Source organism: Thalia democratica, chromosome 6 (genome assembly GCF_965202585.1).
Source record: "Thalia democratica chromosome 6, ktThaDemo2.hap1.1, whole genome shotgun sequence".
In the NCBI taxonomy this organism is placed as follows: Eukaryota; Metazoa; Chordata; class Thaliacea; order Salpida; family Salpidae; genus Thalia; species Thalia democratica.
In genome coordinates this window covers 15,797,749-15,809,080 of record NC_139170.1, presented here as the reverse complement: position 1 = coordinate 15,809,080, position 11,332 = coordinate 15,797,749, and positions in this window count along the sequence as shown.

Sequence of the window (11,332 nt, the reverse complement as noted above, 5' to 3'; positions counted from 1 at the left end):
TCAGCTCTTACAACTTATAAAATAAAGTTAAATAACTAAATTTCTAAGGGTATTTTCTAATTTGACATATAAAAATTACAAGTATATATAACAATTTAAAAGGTAGAAAATAAATAGTAATAAATATTATTTTTTATTAGATAATGATTAAAAGAAAATATGTAAATAAATCTATTACACTAACTGAAAACTAATGTGCAGTTAAAATCAAAATTTGTCTACAAGTAGGACTTTTATGGTAGAAATACAAATAAATTTCAATAAATTTGCCTTTTAAACTAATAAATGAATAGTTTTTATACAATTAACAAATTTGAAACTAATTATGACTCATTTAGGTAGAAGTGTACCATAATACTAATTTAAATTTTTATTATAATAAAAAAAATTAATGGCAGACAAAATTTTACAACAAAGTTATTTCAAAACAACTGGTTAGTTAAACTGTTTTTTTTATGGTTTTAACAAGACAACTGTTAATAAATAAAAACTTTACTTGAAACTTGTATCAATTGTGTAATGATATTGAAATAACTTAATAATCTTATTAAAAAATACATACTTTATACTTCCTTTGAATAATCACTAGTTTGTTTTCAATAAAAGAAAGTTTTTTTTGAAGCTAAATCGACTTTTAATGCTATGCAACAAATATAATCAAAACTTTTTAAGTTTAAATAATTCTATTTTAAAATCTTTTACAAATAAAGGATAATAATTGCAATAAACTAAAAAAAGTTCTGCTAGTAAAAAAAAACATGTAAAAACATTAGATTTTTGTTCTTGTAACAGAGACTTTAACAGATAAATTTATTAAGTATTTAAATAACCTTATAGTTTTAAGTTACCATAAAAGTTCCTAAATATATTCATTAATTCAACTTTAAAACAACATTTAAAAGTAATCAATGAAAAAAAAGAATATTTTGTTATTTTAAATCCAGGAAATAAGCTCAAAAAAAAAACGATTACGTTTAGTTCAAAAATATTGTGTAGCTTTTTTTAAATTGAAAAACGAACTAATTATAGGTTTTTTTAAAATCTTTATTAAACTAAAACAAGTTGCCGAAAAGCAAAAAACGGAATTAGATTTATCAGCTGTTTGATATAAAATCATTTAAGTATTAATAAAGTAATGCAGAATAAAAAATGTCGTTATGTCTATAAAAAAAACATCTATCAAAGTTTTAATACCTCAATAAAACTAAGTTTTTAAAAATCTTAAAATATAGTTTAAATGATTATTAATTTCAAAATTTCTTTGTTAGCTTTATTTAACTTACAAAATAATAAAAAGAACCAAATTTAGTAATCCAAACGATTGAAGAGTTTTCCAAATTCCTAATTTTCACCTTTGAATTAAGTTAAAAGTATTTAAGTTGTGCAAAGAACCTGAGCAAATGCATTTGTAAATATTCCAACAAAAATTCAGAATAATTTACTTCTTTTACACTAGCTTTTTTAACAAAATTAGCTGTTAAGATGTTTTAAAATTCTAAAAAAAAAATGCTAAACGGGTAGAAAATGGTTGAATTAAGTTTATTTACTCTTGTAGTAGTCTGTGTATAATTTTTATAACACATAGATAAGCAAAAAAAAGTTGCAAGATGCTTGCATATAGAAATAAGAGGAGCTTAAAATTTTTATGTATTATGATGTTCAAAGCTATATGCATTTTTAAAATGAAATTAGTAAGTTTTTAACCTTTATACATCTCACCTTTTATTTAAATTTTATGCATAAAATTTAACCTTATAAAATCAGTTTAAGCCTTTTAAAAAAATTTTAAGAACTTAGAGCTTTTATAGATTACAACTATAAAAAACAGTTTTTTGTCGAAAACTTTTAAAGAAATATATTTTAATTAAAATTTACATAGTAAAATAAATTAATGAAGTTTGTAAATTTGCTTTTACTTTAGTTTTAAAAACCTTAAACTTCTAACTCATTTAAAGCTTGTTAACTTTTAGTTTACTACTGCATAGCTCGTTTTTAGATTTTTAAACATAATAGTACAAATGTTGTTTAAGCATAAAGAAAAAAATCAAAATAAATTCTGTGCTAAAGTTACGCTGTGCTTTTCTGACCTGTTTCCTTTCAGGTTACAGTTACGACTGTAGCAGCTACCGTCGCGGTTTCTAACTACGCTTCTTGCTCGGCAAGATATACGTCATAAGCGAGTGCGCGGAAAAAAGTTGATCCGCTCCTGCCTGCAGTACGATCCCGAAAAGCAAGAGGGCAAAAAAGTGAGCGGGATCGCCACAGCGAGGTGTAATTAAAAAATTGTCGTTTTTGGTAGAAACTTGTTGATGTTTCAGCCCGCGACCAAAGCTGGCTGACAAGAACGGTCACGTGGCTGACGCTTGGTCACGCATGCCAAGTATGGTGACAAGGAGACACAATTATTGCCGTGAAAACGAACCTGTTTGTCTTTGGCAACGGCAGGGAGTCGTGCGAGGTTTTCGACAGGACCACCGGCAAGTTCAGCGTGATCAGGTCGTCGAAAGGTTCGCCGAGAGCTGCAGCAGCTGGAGAACTGTAAGAGCTGCTGCAGTCGGAAGCAAAATTGTCGTTTTTGGAAGAAGGTTGTCGACGTTTGTGTTTTACGGAAAACGATGAGGGGTCGCGCGTGTTTTGTTTTGCGAAAAATTGGGAATTGAAAAAGCATGAGTATTTCAATAACGTCGATTATATGTCTTGTTTGAAATTACCCGACATCAATACTTCTAAGAAGCTGTTGGAAACTTAAGCAACTTTGTAAATTGTTTCCTAATATCGTATTGTCATGTTTACTTTAGAACAGTCTTTTTATAGTCTAAGTTTTCTATTTGACTCGGTAAAACTAAACCTGAAATTTTAAGTGTATTTAGCGTGGTTGAAACAAATAAAATCAGTTTATAAGTAGGTTTTTTAATTATTCTTGAACATTTACTATTCATATAGAGTACTTTAAGTTGTTTTTTGTTAACTTACATGTTGTTCTTTTTAAAGTACTATGCTAAGCAAGATATAAGTGCTAAAATAAAAATTATAAATAATACTAAACTCTGTTGTTAATACAAAAATAATTCCACTACTTAGATTTCGTGTAACTGTAAATTAACTACACAAAATTTTTAGCACTACAAAAAATCTTATTTATAACTACCTGACAAATGTACAAGGAAAATATTTACTTGTATAATTTTTTTATGTGAGTTAGTAATGAACTTTGTACATTTAACCAAATCACAATAAAAAAGTTTTAACAAAACTTTACTGGCATAGAACATTTTAGTAGACAAATAAAAAAATCTATGAGTATTGAAATATGAGGCATCAGATGAAAATGAGCAATTGGATGTTTAAAAAAATATATAATAGTAACCTGCCACCTAGGTACGCACTTCCTAGGTACGAACTGCTGGCATAGTAAATTTTTTAGCAGAAAAACACTGTGTTCAAAATGATTTTTTATTATTAAAGTTATAAAACCAAATATAAGACTAGTATAAAGATAATATTATATTTCAAAATAAATTATAGTCTATAAAACTTCAATAAATATATACTAAAGAAACTAGAAAATAAAATAAGTTAAGAACTTACAAATTGTTTATAAAATCCAAACTTAAAACAAAAATATTGCAGTTTTTGACGAAATATTTTTTTAACGAAAATAATGAACATTGTAGTTAAAGTTTGCATACTCCGTGATCAAAACATAAGATTAAAAAATATTTAAAAATTAATAAAAAAATTAGATAAAAGAAAATAATTAACAGTGCAATTAACATTTACAAACCCAATGGTTTAAACATAAGTGCAAATAGCGTACAAAAATCTAAAAATAAATTTAGATAAATAAAAACAATGAATAGTACAATTGACATCTACATACCCCTTGATTACAACATCAATGTAAAAATTGTATAAAAAATCAATATTACCGAAAAAAAAGAACAATGCATTTAAATTTTACATACTATATGTTCAAATATAAATTTAAAAACCTATATTAATAAAAATAAAGATCATTGCAGTTTACTTTGAACTAGGTGCTTTAAAAACCATGTCTATTAGTGTAGCTTGTAGTTTAGGTTAACAGATAATTTTGTTGCTCGTTAGATTTTTTCAAAAGTTTTTGAAATTTTCTAAAAGCTGATTGTAGCTTTCAAAAGTTGTTACCAGCAGCTACTAGCGTTTTTGCTGAAGACAGCGCTCTTTTTAGAATGACACACTTTGTGTTAATGTTATCAAGAATATTGGTAGCCTGTAAACCTTTATTATTTGTACAAACATCCATTGACTCATCCTCATCTGATGTTATATACTCTCCTACATTTAATGACCATAAAATCTAGTCACGCAACCTTTATTTATTTAACATTATTAAATAAGCATTAACGGATTTTGTAGTCGTTTGAAAACTTTAATGGCTTTAAAAAAATTTGCATTAGGCTTAATGTAGTTAAATAAATATTAAAACTTCCTAGGTACGCACTTCTGGTTGGGTACGCACTTTTGCGCTGTGTTCAAAGTGCGTACCTAGTTGTCAGGTTACTGTATACAGTTAGTTGTAAGAGGGTTTTACTAAAGAAAAAAAAAGATCGTTGCCCTATTTGTTGCCGATCTTATTTTTTGCAAAAAACAAATGAATCTTTTACTAAAATCGTTAAAAAAATGTTTACAAATACAACAAAGAAAGTTTAGAAAACTTAAAGTAGAAGTAGTTATTGAGTAGTGTAGTTTATTTTTAAAATTGAAAACCGCTATAAAAATAAATTTATAATCGTAATTAGGTAATAGTTTACAAACTAGAAGAAATATATTTGTAATGTTTTCACTATCAGAATTTTATTACTTTTCATTTGAAATAATAGGTTAATATTATTGTTATAAAATTATATATATATATTTTTTTTTTTCAAAATTTGCATATTTATTAACAGAAAAAACTTTAGTGTTTAGTTTATAAGTATTTTATATGATTTTATGAAACTTAAATGTATACTACGCTTATTTTTTTTTTTGATATATTAATTTCGAAAACCTACATTTTAAGCTGGTCGTAAGGAAAATAAGTTAAATAGCCAGGTAGTTTTGTATAATTTAAAGTAAGAAAATTATATGTTTAGTAAAACAAAATTTGAATTATACTTTATAAAAACAAAGATGTAAGATCGACTGACAAATAATACATGTTTTATTTCAGTCTGTATTTTTGCTGAAATCAAATACTACTAGTTAATTAATCTATTAGAATTTTTAAAATAATAGTTTAATTAAGACGATTAGTTTACTAACCTTAAAATTTGAAATTGTTTCTAAGAAATAAAAATGATAAAATTTGGTAATAATAAACAGTAATTTAAGCAAACAATGGGTCTTGCTACGTGTTATCAATATGTATTTTATTATAAATTATGTTTCTATTGGTGGCAACAAAAAAGTGTACACGCTAATTATCTCATTATGTTTTTGTTTCCTTTAAATTTCTATTAAGACGCTTTGTTCCATTTAATTATACATTAAATTTTTAATTAAAAATAATTAAACTATAAGTTTTCATTAAACCGTTACAATTAACAATTTTATTTTGATAAGCTTTAATATTGAGTATAAAAGATTTAGTTCTAATCTAAAACAACTATATTTTTAGCCTTGTCTGCAAAACGCTTTATCCAGGTTTAAAAATTATAACGTGAGGTAATGTACTAAAATAAACAACTTCTAGAATCTAAGCTTTTTATACACAGAAAAGTTATGTTTGTTTGTAAAATTTTAGTTTAGTAAGTTATAGAAGAAAATTATTTACTATAATGTTAGTTTTATGTTGTTAGCTTTATTATTTAACTTACTTTTTTATTGTTCTTATACATGCTTATTGACTTTAGAGTAGTGATATTTATGAAAAGACATAAGTATTTATTCTTCATTTCAATAGTATCTGAACTATATTTGTGATTGAATGAGAAAACTATAATAAGCTACTGTTTGTTTTTACTATGTTTAAAGTTTTAATTGGTGTACTGTTCTGTTAAATATAAAATTATTTACTTTTACAGTTGTATGAAAACAAAAAAAAAACCAGTAACTTGATTGTTAAAGCAACTTACAAATTAAAAAGTCAGCAAGTTTTGGATAAATGAAGTTAAAAAAAATTGTTTATACAACTTATATTGTATAGCTACAACCTAAATTTATTAGGTAATTAGTTGATTTATAAGAAAAATTTTAGAGAAACTATTGTTTTTTTGAGATTTTTCAAGAATTAAGTTTTAAGTGTAAATAAAACTATATATAGTATATTATATATGTATTATATATTTAAACTAACTATGTTAAAAAAACTATGTTTGTAAAAGGTTTGGATTTTGTGTAATAATACTGAAGCATATTAATAAATAGATTCATTTTGTAAGATAAGTTTTCTGTTGAAGCCCTTTAAAATAAATGCCCACAGTGTCGAGAAGAAATTGTGGACTATAAAAAGTAGATTAACACTTGACAGCTAATTGTTCAGAGTTTTTTAGCTTTTTTTGTCGGTAAAACTTAACTAGTTATTAGTACTAAAATAAAAAAGTTTTTTTGTAAAAAAAATTATACACTATTGAGAAAAAATCTCTAAAGAATATAGCTAAGTTGTTATATAAAGGTAATCTACACTTTTAGAAATTTTTTACGACTGTAAACAATTCGACCGTAAAATTTGTTTACAATTTAATTAATGTTTTTAAAACTGTATTAAAGTGTGTGAAACACTTAATTATTACACTGCGTGTTTTTTGTGCTTAAGCAACTTAAAAAGCGTAAACTGTTGTAGTATATATGTTTTTAATAATTAATTTGATGTTTAACAAATCTTTAAAACTTATAAAACTGCAAGCATAGATGTTTATTAATTACATATAAATTTAAAACACAAACTTCAAAAGTTTAGGATTTTATACTTAATAAAAATGTTAAAGATTAGTTTTGAACATAGTATGTATGTACTTTTTCTTTTATCATCAAAGATAACTTTGATAGCTTAAATGACTTAAGATTTTTTAATATTATAAAAACGTTTTGCATGAGAACATAAAAGCTTTTTTATAATTATTTCAAATATTTCATTAATTTGTGTTTAACTAGCTTCTACTTCTTAGGAAACCATGGGAGTATTTATTTTTTATCACTACATTTTATTGATATCGATGTTTGTCTCTAAAGTATACTTTAAAGTACTTTTTAAACTTCTGTTTTTATATTTAATTAAGATTTTTGATAAAACTTTTATTTGATAATAAAAAATTTAAAGACTTCTAAATAACTAGCTTTAAAAAAGGTTTGGCATTCAAACTAAATAAAAAAGTGGGCATCGTTTTAAACTTTCAAGCATTAATTTAAACTGTGAAACTTGAGAATCCTTCATATATTTAGTAAAGTTAAGTTTTGAAAGTTTTATAAGTAAAGCTTAGTGTCAAAACTGTTTTTATAATAAAGTTTTTAATTATATTATTTCATTGAAAACGTGTTTTCTTTAAAAATCAAACATTTTTTAATCAAAAAAGATAGCTTGAATACTTAATATTTTTAACGTTTAAAACTTTGATACAATTTTTGCAAACCTAAATACATTTATGTTTGTTTATGAGAAACCACTTTTGTTTTCATTACTAGATAAAATGCAGTTCTTGATGAAACTATTAATTTTTAAGTTTAATAGCTCAGTTTTTACTTTTTTTCGAAACATATGAAACTGTAAATAAGCTATTAATATGATTATTGTTATTTTATACATGCATGTTGATAGTCTAATGAAGTTTAAACAACTTAATAATTTGTCTTTTGGTAAATAAGCTTACTTCGTATGGCTTCAATAAAGTTTAGTTACAGAATGCAAATACGAAAAAGTAGTTATACGTAAGTGTTCTTTTTAACTTGTGTAGTAAGTGATTAAAAAATAACTACAACAAAACATCCTAAACTGTACAAAAAATAATAAAAGTATTGCGGCGCATTGTAGATTATGGAAAATACAAGTTGTTGCAAAAATTTATTTGCTTTTTAAACTAACAAACCAAAAATACTACATTAAAATGAGCTACTTTAAAAGTTATTAAAATAAAGCTTGTTAAACTTTAATAAAGTTTATTAATGTGCCCTACAAGGGTTTAAGAGGTTAGGCAAAGTTTGAAAGGGAAACTTAAGTTTAATTGTCTTTTTTTTTATGCATTTTATAAATGAACTTAATTAAAACCGTGTTATGTATTTAATATTACTAAATTGCAGTTTATGTTAAATTAATCAAAATATTTAGTTCCTATTGCGTATATAATAAATAAAAATGTCTCAAGTATCTAGTTGTGTTGTAAAGTCAAGTTGGGATGGAAGTTGTTTGTATCTGCCAACTGATGAATCTATTAGCTACTTTCCAATGGACAACTTTGGCAATGAGCCAAAAGTAAGTAAACAATGTTAAATCGATCAGAAAATTTTGATTATTTGGTATTAAGAAAATTTTTAAAGCTAAAATATTATTGTAAGTACTATTTTAGTAGCTATACGATTGTTTTAATGTTAATAATACTTCATTGCCTGCTAAAAATCATCAAAAGCTAAAGCTTATAAATTTTTAAATACTTATAACCGTATAGGCAATATGATAGAACTTATTAAAAGTTTTTGTTAAGAAAGGTAAAAAATGTTTATTCTTTTGTTTGTAAGCAGTAGTTATAGTATTGTTTGAACTATGTTTATGTTTAAGTATCTACAACTTTTTTTCAGTAAAAAAAAACACTTATAGTTTCTTTCAAATGAATTGTCTTCAATAATTGTCAATTCTTGTTTAGTATACTCGATATACCTTATAATTCACTTTAAAGAACTGTTTTTTAAATTAGATCTTTGGTTGCTAAAAAGAACATTATGACACACTAACGAAATTAAATCTTGGAATGTTTACAGAATAGTTAATGTGTTTATAACTTTGCTTACTAATTCTTACAAGTTGTGTTCAAAACAGAAAGAAACAGTGTTAAAGAGCGGTTTATACCACCATTATGACGTCATTAGAGACGTAATTTTATATGTTCCTACGAACAACCAGCATCAACTGTGCATAATCAGCCCTCTTGGTGGATTTAATAAATGCCTTCAAACGTAAGAAAAAATATTTAAAGTAATTAATATACTATAACTTTATTAAATTTTAAAAGATGAAACACGGTTTACAAAACAACAAACATACTTCATTGTTTATTTGGTAACACAATTTAAAAAATAAAAAATATTAAAATTTATTAATAGTTCTACTTAAAAGTTTTATAGAAATCACAAAGCGATAGTTGAAATGTTTTGCTCACCAAAGTACAGTTATTTCTATTAAAACAAAATATTTAAAATAAACACATCTGCAGGTATGACGAAATAATTCAAGATTTTAAAGTTGGTCGAGAGCATGTCGTTATTGTTTTGGAAACCGGAATAGTCGCCACACGGCTGTTAGGACTGAGCAACGTCATGACTTGCAGTCTCGAAGAGATTGCTCACATGAAGAACTTTTCAAACTTGACGCCCAATCTCGTTACCCTTAGTTACGATAACAGAGGCCCGTTATTGGCGCTTCCTTCTTCAGATGGGAAGTTGAACTCTGTCATGTTGCTTTCACTGAACGATTTAAAATTTGTTGAAGCGTTCAAAGCTCACAGTAGTAACATTTCAAACATTGCGCTTAACTACGAAGCTTCGCTCGTTGCTACTGTTCCAAAGCGAAGCAAAACAATTCGGGTTTATTCGATTGAAGGTGACTTAATTACGCAGTTCCAGCAGAGGGAGGCGGGAGAAGTAGATTTTCTTAAGTTTAACAGCAACTCAAGTTACCTTGTAAGCGCTAAAAACTCCAAGCATGTGCTTGTTTATAAGCTGCGTGATCAAAAGAACAAAAGACACTCTTTTAGTCTTTTCAAAGCGTCCGGAGAAAAAGAATTTGCTTACGTCACGATACCCACAGAAGCCCGCAAATTTAGAGTAGTGGGATTCAGTGAGAGTCGCGTCGGTTTCATAGGAATTTTCGTTCAAGACGACCAGATGAACGTTAGACTTTTTGAAATTGACCAGCAGAAGGGTGGGGAGTGCAAACAAGTGATGATGTTTAATGCTGCCAAAGAAGCTGATGAGTTCCAATTGTGATACTGTATTTCTTTTACTTTTTTTTAAGCTTTCAAAGAATTTTCAGTCGTGTTTAATTAAACATTGTGCATTATAAACTTATTATACGGCCTTGTTAATAACTTGTTTTGTTAACAATCAGTCTGTTTTTATTTGCTTTCATTTTCTTAGCTTAAAGTAACAATAATATTGACACATAATATTATATAATCTTAATTTCATCACAAAGTTATAACACTAAATAAAACTAGAAGACTTATTACAATGCAAGCTTGTACTTTTAAAAGAAATGATTAAGAAAGTTAAGCTGGTACGTTGATAACCTATGCAGGGTTGCAATAAAAATTCAGCAAAGAAGCTACTTTGATATTAGTTACAACGTTTTTTTCTTTTCTGTTAACACGTAAAATAAAAATATTGAAAATACGGGCATGCTTTTGTATTATAAAAAATTAAAACATTTTATAAATAATGCTTTGTATTACCCTAAGAATAAAATAATAATTATTAAGCCATGTATACACAAGTATTAATTTTATAAAAACCGACTTCAACATCAAACATCATATAAAAAAATTCTTGTCCTATAATATTAGTTCAATAGTCTACACTCTACAGAATAAGTCGTTATCTGAAAACTAAGTTTTGTTTATTTAGTTAAAATTCTAACCATTTTGTTATCGATATTATTTCTTAAAGTTTTTTATTATTTCTTTCATACTAAACAAAAAAATAACTTTAACTCAAATTTAAAAAATTTTACTTTTTTAAGATAAATTAAACTAAAAATGAGAAGAAAACTAGCAATGCTGAAATATTGTTCGTGTTAAAAATTTTAAACAATGAAAACTGAACAAAGGTTTTTCAAGCCTCTAACTTAACGCACAATCTCCTATAACTGGTATTAAAAATAAATAACCATAAAAAGAGCAGTGTTAAAACTTATTAGAAGTATTAAACAGTTGTTTATTATTTCGTTGTTTTTTTGGGAGAAAAGGGTAAATTAAAGAATAAGTCTGCATTGTATAGTAATTATAACTTCTGAAATAGTTACTTTACTGTAAGCTTATTTAGTCTTTATTTTAGTTTGAGCTTAGTTGTGTTCTGCTATAATTATTATTAAAACTTCTTAGTTTCGCTTAATTGAATGAATAATTAGAGCAGCAAATCGCATTTAATCAGCTTTTATCAACTCAAA